Source organism: Magnolia sinica, chromosome 2, assembly GCF_029962835.1.
Source record: "Magnolia sinica isolate HGM2019 chromosome 2, MsV1, whole genome shotgun sequence".
NCBI classification, from domain to species: Eukaryota; Viridiplantae; Streptophyta; class Magnoliopsida; order Magnoliales; family Magnoliaceae; genus Magnolia; species Magnolia sinica.
Window position 1 is genome coordinate 49,633,297 of NC_080574.1, and position 13,408 is coordinate 49,646,704.

A 13,408-nucleotide genomic window follows, 5' to 3' on the forward strand; every position below is an offset into this window, starting at 1 on the left:
AGGGGTAGCCATTTGTCCATTCCTCCAACTAAAGTTTGGATGATTTTTCCAACCAGGATTGTACGTATTGGAGTTAGGTCCAGTAAAAGGTCTTTGATAGTTGTTTACGGCATTAGCTTGTTCATTCAACACTCCTCGAAAGGCGGGTATTGTAGGACAATTTTCAGTTGTATGAATGTTGCAATCACAGATGCCGCAAACAATTTCATTAACCTTATCCTTCTTTCCTTCCATGGCCTCAACTTTCCTTATGAGCGTAGTCACTTTACACTTGAGATCATCCTCTTCTTTCAAGAGATATAATCCACCTTTCTCCTTTAATTGAGTCGGCCTAGACGTGGTGTTCGACTTTGGGTAATAGTCCCATGATTGTGTTTTTTCAGCAAGACTATCGAGGTAATCCCATACCTCGTCAACATCTTTATTAATGAACTCTCCATTACACATTGTCTCGACCATTTGGCGCATGGAAGATGTCAGTCCATCATAGAAAAAATTTGTAATGCGCCACGTTTCAAATTCGTGTTGTGGGCATGAACTGACCAAATCTTTGAACCTTTCCCAACATTGGAAGAATGTTTCATCTTCCTTTTGGGCAAAGTTCATGATTGCTTTTCTGAGGGTAATCGTTTTATGATGTGGGAAGAATTTTTTTATGAATTCCCTCTGCATGTCGTTCCATGTGCTAATGGATCTAGGACGCAGTGAATGTAACCACGTCTTAGCTTTCTCTTTTAAGGAAAAAGGAAGGAGTTTCAGACTAATTGTATCCTCAGATACATTAGGAAAACATAATGTAGCTATAATCTCATCGAACTCTTTCAAATGTAAATATGGACTTTCTGATTCAAGTCCATGAAATTTGGGAAGGAGTTGGATAACTCCTGGCTTGATGTCCATTTGTCCTGTATTTTCAGGAAAAATCATGCATGAGGGCGTACTCACTCCCGCCGGTTGTAGGTAATCTCGTAAAGTACGAGGCGAGGGTGCCTGTTGCACCTCATTCTCATCTTGGGTATCCTCCACCCTGGGTGGAAGTAGAGGAGGTTGGTCTTCAACCATAACTTCAGTTAACTCAGGGGATTTCGAGCGGTGTCTAGTCCTACAATGGATAGTCAATCCCTCAACCAATCCTCCTTTAGTCAAGAGACGTCGAGTGTTGTCACGGGCCCACTTGGGCATGAAACACTCGCAGCTCTCAATTTAAATTTGAAACTTAATCCTAAGAAAGAAAATCTAAAAAGAAAGAGAGGGTTGGAAAGGAGTTACCAAATTGGAGGCCCTAAGTTGAAGACCTGCAAAATAAAACAAAATAAGTTAGATTCTAAAAAGAGAAGAATAAGTCAGTTTCTAAAAGAAGAAAAGTCTAAACTAGAAAGTAAATTAAAAAGAGAACTGAAAAATAGAAAGTAGAGAAGAAGCTTACCGAATTAGAAATTTCTATCTTAAAGGCCTACACAATAGGAAAGTTAGTTTCTAAACAAAAATTCTATGAGTAGAAAATTAGGAAACAAAATTAGATTCTAAAAGAGTTAGAATTAGAAAGTTACTACAAGACAAAAATAGAAAGTTAATTCCTAAAAAGGAGAAAGAAATAACCTAGTTTCTAAAAATAAACTATTTCCTACAGATAGGAAAATCCCAGAATTAGAAGATTTCTAAAATTTAAACCCTAATTTTAAAAGTGGAAAAAGTAGAGAAATTAGGAAGGAATTACCAATTTAGGAACTTATATTAGGATCCTACAAAACAGGAAAACAGGTTAGTTTCTAAAAATAAAATAATAGTTTCTAAAAATAAAATAAAATAAAATAAAAACTTTTATCCTAAAGTTAGTAAAATCTTAATCTTAACCTAATTCTAAAACTATTTAATTTTAGAAAAACGTAGCCGTCAATCCCCGGCAACGGCGCCAAAAACTTGTTCACTCCCCAAGTATAGGGTTGTGATGTAGTAATAAACTTGGTAAGACCGAGGTCGAATCCACGGGGACTGATACCTGTACGTTATCTGAAACCAAGTAGAACTAGAACTACACTAAGATGTGATCTAAACCAAATAGAATTTAAGGAATAATTGTGGAATAATTATCTAAAACTTAAGTAATTCAGAGGAAGGAAACTAGGGATTCAGAGGATCCACTTGTAGGGATCAGAGAGATTTTATGCCTGCATCAAGAATTAAGGAATTTAAGCTGAACTTACTTGATCTGGTTTTCAAGAGATGAAAGGTATATGAATTAGAATGGATTCCATCACCAAACCATACCTAGGAGACAAAGTTAACAACAGAATTAAACTAATCACCAACCAATCAACATGCTATGAAGGTTAGGAAGGGTATTATCATCCAACCATGCCTAGGAGACGATAGTGAACAACAGGGCTTCCTGGCGTCATAAAATAAAAAGGGAAAAGGAATACTCAAAGTCATTGCAAACCCATTGTAATTTCAGTCACAACAGACTATTAAAGACTAAGAAAAATATTTCTTTAATAATCAACTAAAAATCACAATCAGTTTATGAATTTTAAATTACAGGCACAAAATATAATCTCCCATCTCGCTACAGGCTTCACCTCTTAGCCCTAGCTAAGAGGTTTAGCCACACATGAATGGGCTGAACAAAGCAAATGAAAAAAATAAAAAGAGAAAGAAAAGAACAAGAAGGAAAGAAGAGAAGACCAGCCTCACGTCCAGCTAATCTCCCTCCTCCAGCATGCTCCACGGCTCCAGCCTCCACTCAATCCCCCCTTCAATGCTCTCTTAAAAACCAAAACCGACGCCCCCACAGCCCTCCTCCGCATTCTCTCTTTATTTTCGAGGTTGTGAAGAGAGTCCCCTCCGTGGCTGGAATCCCTGGAAAGTTTACGCAGCCAGCTACTCAAACCGCGTTCGCAGAAACGCAAACCGACTTGCGTTTGGAATGTGATTGCAAGACAGTAATCGTCCTTGGAGTAAAAATTTCTCCATGGCTAAGGTGAAGACTGGCCTGGGCTCCACATGAATGGCTCAGATCATTCATCCGATCAAGGACGGTGGCCCACAGCCATTCGGAAATCCCGAATTTCCCGGACGCGCGTAAGGCTCACGCAGACCTGCTGACGTGATCGGTAGGCCCCATAGTGATGTTTTATGAGAAATCTAAACCGACCATTGAAATCCTCGTGAAAATCCGGTCAGGAACGATTGGTTTTGGCAAGTTCTTGTGTAGCCCACTGGATATTGTATTCCGCCGTCCATCCTGAGTTTCGACGGTCGAAATCCACTACACGCTGCTTCCTAGAAAAATTTCACCTAGGTCAGGGCTAGTGGACCTGTAGACTTCTGATAGACGGTCCAGATCGGACCTTTGACGCATGGTGGTGGCCCACAAAAGTCCAACCGAAACTCTGTTTCACGTCAGGAGACGCAGTTTCCTATTTTGAGCAGGGGACTCGGTCAAACCGAGTTTTGACCGGCTCCCTAATACGGCGTACCTCTCGTGCTCATGTACCTGTGTACATGCAGTACACACGTGGGGTCCATAGTGATGTTCGAGAGGCATCTGCTCCATCCATCTATTTTGCTACCTCATTTAAGGAGTTGAAGCCAAAGTTGACGCATTTTCAGATACCAGGCGGGCCCCAAATCACTGATTTATGGGCTGATCTATCCGTTGGGCCACTTCTAGAAGGATCCAATGGCTGAAAGATCTAATTGCTTGTGATCTTGCATTCAGGATGACTTTCAGGCCACTTGGACTTGATTTTCACAGATTTTTGGCATGTAAATTCTTCAATCTTGGTCCCTTGGGGTCCTTCCCTTGCCTTGATGATTTTAGAGCATTAAATCCATGCTTTTAACACCCTTTTTCAGTCCACGCCCGTAAATTCACCTTGCAACAAAAACACAATTAAAATAGGACGTTAAGCACTATCATGTTTGTAAAATTAGGTAATAATTGGGGTCTAATATGCAATATTTGACCCTCAACAACGGACGCGTAGCGTGTAGCGCAGGTAGTGTGCGCTACGCTGCCGGATGGGACACCAAAAATGTTGGTTCTAGCATACGGGCGTCATAGATGTCTCCGAGTGAAAATTCCTAAACCCTCTTTGTACGACGCCCCAACGCCGAGACCGAGTGGATACATGAGTGCCCGAGTGCCGAATATCAGGAGGCTGCGTCTCCCACCGTGTCGTGGTCGGTTGGGAGGGAGTGTGGCCTTACACGCCCGAGGGTAATAGCTGAGTTTGACCCGCTTGTGAATGGGTCCACTATCGACGTGCCGGATTGGTATTGGCAGACTATTGCCAGGAAAATAGTGAGGTTTCTTACGATCACTTGGGCTGGGGAGAGCGGCGGTTCCATTTGGAGTGTATTAAACCCGGTGATGATCTAAGAGATGAATCGTCGATATATGGATTTAGTGAGTAGGAGTTGCATACTTATTCATTCATTCACTATCCACTCGAGCTAGTGGTGCGCAACTATTTGTTACATGTACCTTCGCAATGGCCAGGATTTCGATTAGGGCACGCTACTAACCTGAGATCAGGAGTTTACCATATTGAGTCTGACTATCCAAATTTAGGTATGTGACTAGTTTGGATAGAAGTCCCTTATAATGGACCCCATAACCTGCGATACTACGTACTATCATCCCGACTTCACACTCCAGCATGGTCATTCCATTCGCACCGCATATTGCATTACATCCACGACACATGACATTTTGGGTTAACTGTCTTTCTGCATTTATATGGTTTAGATACGACATCTGATATTTGACTCTTTATGACTCCTCATTTGTATAGTTGATTTGTATCATGTATTCTAATATTGTTCCTCATTTGTATAGTTGATCTGTATTACGTATTCTGATATTGTTTGACTGATGGACTTGTCAGTATTTTCGCTTACTCTGATAACGTATGATTCATGATCTTGCATCTATTTCGACATTATATGATTATGTCATTGCATTGAATACTTGACACTTACCTTGTGCACACACTTCACTACCCTCTAAGCTTTCTATAAGCTTATGCACGATAAATGCGTACAAGTGATGTTAGGTTGCAGTAGTGTGGAGCTTAGAGTATGTAACTGACTTATGTAATTTTTACATATGTATTTCCCTTTCAGCATTGTATTCAAATGTTTATATTAGTGGATATGTGATGATGATGTTGCCTTTATGATTTGGGTAATCTTGTGGTTATACTTATTACGAGTTAAATGTTCAAAAAGAAATCCTCCTTGTAAGATCCCAGGATCGGAATCTAGCATCTGGACGCTAAGAGCCGAGAATGGGGTAGTACTTATCCTCTTAACCAATTATTGTGATTCGTTCAGGCAATTTGTGAAAGGGCAGGGGTTAGCTCTTCTGAATGAATTCTTTTTGCCTTGTGACAATAGACATGCATATACAAACTTAAGGACTTGTTCTTTCAGCATGATTCATTACCATAGTTTAATAATAAAAATAATAGAGAAAGAAGTAATAAGCTGAAAGTGTTTTTCTACTAATGAATTTTTTTGAATTTTTTTAATTTTTTAAAAAAATGCGAAAAAAAATGCTACCACATATGCGATTGTGCAATCGCATATGCGCACATGCATATGCAATCGCACAGGATCACATATGCTATTTGATAATATTGGTCGGAACTGAGTTTTATGGCGAGATGGCTAGTGATGTGACAACATGTTCGTGGTCTTAATCGAAACTAAGCACATGACAAGACGGTCATGAATCAACTATTTGTTCGTCGTCTGGTGTGGACCAAACTTTGTGATGAGATGACCAGTAGAATCACCTAATATATAATAGAAAAGCCCCGCGACCTTCCATTCAAAACAGAGCGATCTTCATCGTGATCCAACGAGATACCATGGATGAAGGGAGGAGGAAAACTAATTGTGAGCATCATGCTATGAGTAGCAATGAGGCTAAAGTAAAATAAATAAAGTAAAAGATAAATGACCATGGTGAATGAATAAATAAAGTTGTGCTTGGTTGTAATGACGTGAGGCTTGGAGCCCTTCATGGAGCGCTGCTTATATATGCTTCTGGGAAGCAATGGCCTTGTGTAGTCTTTAACATTGTAAAGGATTTAGACATTCGGCTATGCAAATCTCATTAATTTTCCATGTAAAAGTAGCATATCGTGTGTGACCACATGTACAAGAGAAAGACTTTTACATATGTCGACAGGAATCCTTGCATCTCTAGACTCCCACAATGGAAAGTTGCTAGAGTCATTATGTCACTCGGCTTTGGCATCCGTAGAGAGTTTTTTTTTGGCAAGGTTTTAGTATTTAATGCTAGATAGAGATCTTATTTGATGTGATTCCTGCATTTAATGCTGAGAGAGAGTCTTGCTCTAATGAGACTCTTAGTTTTACAAAAAGTACATTTATTATAAATCCATCATTTTTTTTCATTTTTCACATAGTGCCTTCTCTTGAAGTTGATTTACACCACACATGGCATAGCTGCCACGTGTCATCTCTTTAGGCCGTTTGATCTGGCTAAGCCATATCACATGTAAGAAATAATGGAGAGCACGAGTAGGATTTCGTCCATCATCTAATGTGAGATGTCGACATGTGGCGGCATCATATTAACTTACGAAAGTGTGCTAAAAATGGATATAAATAATGCCTTCCACGTCTCTTTACATTCAAAGAATATACTTGGAGAATGTGAAGAGACATTGACTAATTATTTTTTTGTATATCTTTTTTACTATTCACAATCAGCACTATTCATGACCACTATTCATTGGTTTCTATTTATCGGCCATTATTTACAGTCGGTAATATTCACGACTACTATTCACTTGATACTATTCATGGCCAACATTATTCATCTTGTCGGTGTCACTATTCATCCAGCTGATGGCATTATTCGTTTGCTTGGTGTCACTATTCATCCAGTTGACATCACTATTTATCTAATCGATTTTATTATTTATTTGATCGATAACACTATTCATCCGATTGATTTCACTCTTCATCCGGCCATTGACACTATTCATTTGGCCAATGTCACTATTCATCTAGCTAACGACATTATTTATTCGACCGATTTCACTATTCATCCAACCGACAACACTATTCATCCAACTAATTTTACTATTCATCTAGCTAGTTACACTATTCATTCGTTCGATGTCACTATTCATCCAACCAATGGCATTATTCATTCGGCCAACAAAACTATTGATTCGGCCGACAATATTATTCATTTGACCAATTTCACTATTCATTTGGTTGGTGCCACTATTCATCCAACCGACGACATTATTCACTGAACACTATTTTTTAGGTGCCAACAACATAAGAAGTTGCATCCCCACCCTCAATCTATTGGACACTTATAAAAAAAAGTTGTGGCACTAAATGCACAAGAGGATGCCCCCACCGTGCTAACCGGCGCCGATATAATATTACCCCCATGATATGAGTTATGGGGGGCAATATTGGTCGTATTGGCCGCATGTTCGGCCACCAGTTACCATTTCTCAATTAGTCTAAGAAATGACGATTTGATTCACTTGATGCACTTAATTAGCTTTTTCCACAATTCTGAAATTCTTTGTTTGGAAGCGAGAAATTCGTCTAGAGGTGTGTATATGTTATTTAAGGTGCATGTAATCTCCAATGCATTGTTGTTGAAGGATGATCTAAACTCATGGATTGCATGTGCTGGGAGATGATTGTTTACTAAGGGCATATCCTTCTGCACATGCCTTCTTTAGTCTTTTAGTTTCTTTTTGAGTTTAGATCTTCTAAACATATTGTTGAACTATTGAATGCTTGGTTACACATGCATCCTATGAGGTGTGCTAAAAATATGTTTAGTCAATTCAATAAAATATGAGGCCACACATGTGAATGAGTGCCTGTATTCGAATTTCGATGCGCAGTCATGTGAGAGTCTACTCGACTCAAATGTTTGATTAAATTTTTGGTGTTCCCTTGCGTCGAAATGGATAGATTGGAGACTGGACACAAGATTCAATTATCCTCTCAACCACCGATTATGCTTCATTCAGGACATTTGTGAAAGGGTAGGGGTTAGCCCTTCTAAATGGATTATTTTTGCTTTGTAACAATAGACTCATGTCTAAGGACTTAAAAACTTATTATTTCAGCATGATTCATTACCATAGTTTAACTTTAAAAATAATAGAGAAAGAAAATATAAGCCAAAAGTGTTCTTCTATTAATGATTTTACAATAATGACACTCATGATCAGCTTGAGGGACGACGGTCCTTTCATTTCCAAATTGAGATTGAGCTTCATAACGGGATGATCGTGATGTGTGGGATGGACGTTTGTTCGTCACTCGATCAAAACCAAACGTCGTGGTGAGACAACCGATGGAGGGCAAGTCCTCGACAATCTGTTCATCGCTTAGTTGGAATTGGGCTTCGTGACGAGATAGTCGGTGAGGTGACAACCTATTCGTGGTCTTAATTGGAAGTGAGCATGTGGCGAGATGGTCATGAATCGATTCTTCATTCATCGTCTGGTGTAAACCAAACTTTGTGGCGAGATGGCTGACGGAATCACTTAGTACATAGCAGGAAAGCCCTGTAACCTTCCATTCAAAGCTGAGTGATCTTCCCTAGACTACTGCATTGGAAAGTTGTTAGTCCTTATTTCATTTAGCTTTGGCATCCGTAAAGAGTTGCTTTTGGTAAGGCTCTAGCATTTAATACTATATAGAGATCTCATTTGATGAGATTATGATATTTAATGATGAGAGAGAGATTGTTGCTTTAATGAGATTCTTGCTTTGTAGAGAGTATTTTTAATAGAAATCTAACCTTTAACGCTCCCTCACATGTGCATGTCTCTAATTCCTTTTGAAGTTGATCTACACTATACATGGCATATCTAGCACGTGGCGTCTCCTAAGCCCGTTTGATATGGCTACTCCAAATTACATAAAAGCAATAATGAAGGGCACGAGTAGGAATTCATCCATTATTTACCCTGTGATGCCGATGCCAACATGCATGCTAAATATGGTGTATGTGTGAACAATGCATCTGAATGGTATGAATATATTCAAATAAGATTTTCTAAGGCTAGTGACTCGTCAATTACTGAGCACGACTGTGTTGGAGAAAGCTTTGTGGGTCTCGCCATGATGTATGTGTTCTATCAAGATTGTCATCCATTTTTCCATATCAGTTTAGGGAATGAACCCAAAAATGAGGTAGATCTAAATCTTAGGTGGACCATACCATGAGAAATAGTGGTGATTGACTGCCCACCAATCAAAAAACTTCTTGGGAGCGACAAAAGTTTTGGATGAAGAAGCTGATATTTATGTTTTCCCTTCATACATGTCTGTGTGACCTAATCAACAAGTTAGATGACAAATAAATGTTATGGTGGGCTTTAAGAAGTTTTTAATGGTGGGTGCTCAATCGCCATTGTTTCCTTGTGGTGGGACCCACCTGAGATTTCGATTCACTTCATTTTTTAGCTCTTGAACTAAAATAATGTAAAAAAATGGATAGAAAATGTTGATAAGATACATGGATCATGGTAGGGCCCATAGAGATATTTCCAGCACTGAGCTTATATTGGAGGGTTCACTACCGAAGTTGAGTCTAAGATTTGCAGGATAATGTTGGGCCCACTGATTCTGCTTGATCTTTTATCTCTTTAATGAATGTTACATGGAGTACATTATTTTCTTTTTGAACCAAACATAGGGAAATGTCCTCCCAGTCCATTTTTCTTTCTTTCCATCACAATCTTACTAAATGGGTTTAAGGGTCCACATTCAACTGAAGAGAGGCCGAAAGATTAGATGTTAAGATCTTCAAACTCGGATGATAGGAACTCCTGGCTTCGACAATGAGATGTTGGTGTGAACCTGGCTTGCCTAACTTGGACACATGGGATGTAGTTATTACTTTGGACTCAACCACTTGGTGGTGAGTTGGAAAATAACTCAGCCAAGTTTCAAGTCAAGTCATCGAGTTGCAGAAGAACTATAATTTTAAAACTCACGACTCGACTTGAAGCTTGGTTGGTTCAACTTGACTTAGCGAGATTTCAAGCCGAGTAATCGAACAGAATTCACATTGACTTGGGAAGACTTGTTGAGTTTACTCAGTTACTTGGTCAAGTCAATTCAACACTCTTAGTTGGTGCCCTACTTAGGTTGTTGTTTCTCATTAGTTATCCTATACAAAACTATTTGTAATATTTATTAATTTTTCTAATATTTTATTAGTTTATAATAATTAAATATTGAGTGGATTCCTAGTTACACACACGTCCCACTAGGTGTGTTAAAAATATGTCCAGTCAATTTAATCAAACACGAGGCTACACGTGTGAACGAGGGCCTATATTCGAATTTCGATGTGCGAGCATGCCAGAGATTACTTGAATCAAAGGTTTGATTGAACCATTGGTATTTCTTCACATCGAGATAAATAGATTAGAGACTGGACACATGATCTAGTTATTCTCTCAACCACCGGTTGCGCTCCATTTAGGTGATTTGTGAAAGGGTGGGGGGTTAACCCTTCTAAATAGATTCTTTTTTCCTTGTAATAATGGGCTTGCCTGTACAGACTTAAGAACTTGTTCTTTCAATATGATTGCTACCATAGTTTAATAGTAAAAATAATAGAGAAATAAACGATAAGCCAAAAGTGTTCTTCTATTAATGATTTTACAATAATGACACTCACGATTGGCTTGACGTACGACGATCGGTTCGTTGTCCAATCAAGGCAGAGCTTCGTAGTAGGACAATCATGATGTGTAGGATAGATGTTTGGGCATTGCTCAGTCGAAATTGGACTTCGTGGCGAGATGACCGGTGAGGTGACAACCTATTTGTGATCTTAATTGGAACTCAGCACATGGTGAGATGATCGATCGTGAATCAACTATCTGTTCGTCATTTGTTGTGGACCAAAGTTTATGGTGAGATGGTTGGCGAAATCACCTATTACATAACAGCAAAGCCCCACAACCTTTCGTTCAAAAATGAGTGATCTTTCTTGTAATCAAGAGAGATGTCGTGGATGAAGGGTGGAAGGATAAATTAAGAACACGAACTAACTACAAACTCATTCTATGAGCAATGATTGGGCTAAAATAAAATAAATAGTGTATAAGATAAATAGTCATGATGGATAGATAAATAAAGCCATGCTTGGTTGTAATGACGTGAGGCTTGGAGCCCTTCGTAGAATGTTGATTATATAGGCTTGTAGGAGGTGGTTGCTTTGCATCGTCTTCAGCATCGTGAAGGATCTCTATGTTCGACTATGCAAATCTCCATAATTCTCCTAAATAAGGTGGCCTATCGTATGCAAACGCATGTACGAGAAAAAGACTCTCACATGCGTCAACCGAAAACCTCACGTCTTTAGATTACCGTATTGGAAAGTTATTAGTCCTTATGTCATATGGCTTTGGCATTCGTAGAGAGTTAGCTTTAGCAAGGATCTGACATTTAATGCTAGAAAGAGATCTCATTGTAAGAACTCTATGTGGTGGGCCTTACTGATCAACGGTCTGGATTTATCCTTTAGTTGGACTATGTGATTGAGTAAACTAGTGGGCCCTACTTTAGGTGATACGCTACGCAGCCTATCTGCGCAGCAGTGAGTATTGGGGTGGAATGCTATAAGCCTTACGCAGGGCTACTTGAGTAAAAGTAGGACAACGATGTGGAGCGTGGGAGAGAGAGTTGTGATGGGTTTCAAACTCTCTCTCCACAGACTTTATATAAGAGACTGTTGGGTCCCCGATCCTACACCACGACAGAAGACGAATTCCCATCTGATATTCTGTATAAGGGTGTGAAGGAAAGGAAGACTACAACATTGGTATTCTGGTATTCTTATCTGGTATACATGGCATCTCAGTTAGGTAAGCCATCCGAACCCTTGATCCCCATGTCCTATGCACAGATAGATCCATGGGCCTATTCTGCATATATGTTAAATCTCATACTCATTTGATGTGATTCTAACATTTAATGCTCAGAGAGAGAATCTTACTTAATGAAATTATTGCTTTTATAGATAATACATTTAATAAAAATCTAGCATTTAATGCTCCCTCACATGTGCAAGTCTCTAATTACTCTTGAAGTTGATCTACACCAGACATGGCACAACTGCCACATGGCGTCTCATAGGCTCATTTGATCTGGCTACTCCAGATTACATGAAAGCAATAATGGAAGGCACAAGAAGAATTTCTGTAACGCCCCGAATTTCAAGAACCTAAGTACAGGACTCGTATTCCCAAAACTTAGGTGTTAACTAAATAACAATAATGATTAATAGGAAATCAGAGCGCAAGTAGTGGGAAGCAACCATAACATGGATATGAGTAAAGTGTGAACAATATCCTAGCCCACTCAGCTGGGGGCTAATATTTAAAAATCCTCAAATATAGAAATAATAATCCTAAACATCTAACATAAATGAAAACTATTGCTTTAAGTCATGATATACAGCCGCTTCCTGATACGGCTCTTCATCGCAAGGCTCCTCCTCGACCGCGTCCTCCTCCTGATCCATCGTGAGTCCATCTACCCCTGCATCCTCTTTACAATTGAACATTGATAAATGAGTGACCATCTCAGTGTGATCTCCCCTCAAGATTACACAGACAAGAAATAACATAAAACATTTAGCCAAATCAAAACATTACAGATGCAGTCTTATTACATACATGGATGCATGGAATGCAATCATCGCTCCAGGGATGCTCATCCGTGTGGACAGTGAGCTCGTCACCCATACAATCATCAACCTGGAAAATTTCATCCAGTTGGACAGAATACGTACATCACGTACGATAGCAATAGATGCTGGTCTATGCCATGTATGCATGATTAACTAATCCGTTATTAGTCCCATTACACTTAACCAATTTAAGTAAGCCCACGGTCACTACGGGGAGCTCATGGCCCAGTGTAGGCCGACGGCTAGGGCATAATGTCCCATGACCACCATCCCCGGCCCATGAGGCTACCGCCTTAGGATGTGTAGAACTCACAAACACGTGATCAATCAATTCAATGTGAAGGAGCCACCACCAATGCTGACTGGGAATGACATGTCGAAATTACTAAGTATGGCGATTTAAAATATAACGGCATGAATGATTCAAAGATGAGTAAACAACGATATTTAAAAGGTTGTAAGGTTCATCCCAAGTTAGTTAGGTGAAACCATACATGGATGGTAAGCCCTCAAATCAAATACCAACAACCAAAACCTCCACGTCAGGGACCTACTCGTACTGCAACCAATCTAGTTACACCCTAAGCACGGACTCTCCTTTGTTAGAGTTTTTCATGGAGAGATTTCAACAATGTGTGTGTCATAAACACTAACATGGAAACGAATCAT

General features: G+C 39.4%; 1 non-coding gene across 1 annotated transcript; it reads left to right on the forward strand.

Annotated features, from left to right (window-relative positions):
• Positions 1-517: 517 nt before the first annotated feature.
• On the forward strand, positions 518-624 carry LOC131238194 (small nucleolar RNA R71). Its single transcript, XR_009167604.1, has one exon. It is a non-coding gene; the product is annotated as a small nucleolar RNA R71 (small nucleolar RNA).
• Positions 625-13,408: the final 12,784 nt, after the last annotated feature.